Source organism: Austrofundulus limnaeus, unplaced genomic scaffold (genome assembly GCF_001266775.1).
Source record: "Austrofundulus limnaeus strain Quisiro unplaced genomic scaffold, Austrofundulus_limnaeus-1.0 Scaffold4, whole genome shotgun sequence".
In the NCBI taxonomy this organism is placed as follows: Eukaryota; Metazoa; Chordata; class Actinopteri; order Cyprinodontiformes; family Rivulidae; genus Austrofundulus; species Austrofundulus limnaeus.
This window is the reverse complement of record NW_013952406.1, coordinates 780,671-782,040: the sequence shown is the minus strand read 5'-3', so window position 1 is coordinate 782,040 and position 1,370 is coordinate 780,671. Positions and strand designations below refer to the sequence as shown.

General features: G+C 40.6%; 1 protein-coding gene across 4 annotated transcripts in view; it reads right to left on the bottom strand.

Annotated features, from left to right (window-relative positions):
• asic2 (acid-sensing (proton-gated) ion channel 2) overlaps nt 1-1,370 on the bottom strand; it is a 369,375-nt gene that overhangs the window by 102,834 nt on the left and 265,171 nt on the right. The gene's annotated exons all lie outside the window — the stretch shown is intronic.

Genomic DNA, 1,370 nt, shown 5'->3' with positions numbered 1-1,370 from the left:
ATGCTACACACACGGTGCCCGACATGTTGAGCATTGTTTGTAAAAGTGGATAGTTTAGATAATTTGGGATAAATGCTATAAAAATATAAGTTTTTATACTTCTGAATTTGTCATAAGTAAAACCTTATTTAGCGGAAGCTAATCAGTTTGCTAACACTAGTAGAAAATTAATCTGCTAAATGAGAAGCTGGTTCTAATGTAATTGTGCCCATAACAATTTCCATCTGATTTTAAAGTTACCTCCCCTTTTTCTGAAAAAAACATTGGTCTTTTATCAACACAATATTAGTCTAAAACTTTGAGTTGGTCTTTAATTTACTAAAAACATAACTTGATTTAAATTTATAAAGTAATTGCCGTTATGCGAAACAAGCGTTTTTTAAAAGACTGAGCCGGCTCATCATTGCAAACTAACTCGGTGCTTCTAAAACCGGTTGTTTGGAACAAGTTTCCTGTCTTTGGACCATTCTGCAAACAACTCGCTCCAAATGAAAACGATGTTTTACCGTTGGTCTCATTTCAAGTTGACACCTTTGGGAAAGCTGAACACGATCCAGACCTTTTTCCACCCAACATGACTTTAGCTATCAGCCAGGCTACAGCAGCCCTGGAGTGTTTTCCTTCAGAAACACTGCAGCAGCAGCAGCGCATGAAGGGGAGAAGAATGCGCTGCTGCTAACATGGAAAGGAAAAGATAAGGAGCTCCTCAGAGAGGGAAAAAAAAAAAAATCAAATTACAGAAAAAGTGAGGTCTATTAATAGGACAGGAGTTCTGACACTGTCTCCACCTGACATGCTCTCTGGATCTGTCACACACGAAGACGCACACTGATGCCCGCGGAGATTTCTGGTTGCCATGCTGCTGTGAGGAGACGCGTTGCTGCATACTGTAAACACYCAGCACGTCACTGTACGGAGCCAGGCGGCCCTTTGATGTTTCTGCTTCACTGATGCTCAMTGTGACCTCAATTCCCATCCTTCACTGTAGCTGAGGGGAATCTGCGTGCTCATCATCGCCTCACCTTTCAGCGTCGATCAAAAACTTTTCTTTTGGTTGTAGAAGTTTAAGCAGTTTAACTGGAGGTGTGTGGACACAATCCTTTAGTGGGTGAAAAAAAATGTTAAGAGGCAGGAGAAAGTCTTTAATGTGAAGCTCAACGTGTAGCCAGGAGTTATTTTTTTCAAATTTTCTGTTTCCTTCACATCAAAAGGCCTCAATCGGATGACAAGTGAGCTCCAACGCGTCCCAAGTGTTTAATGCTTCATTTAACTTCTTTATGTTGTTGCATAATGTAGACTCCAGACTAAAATCATTCCTTAAAGCAGGGCTGTCGGACTCAGTGACACAAGGGGGCTAATATATATATATA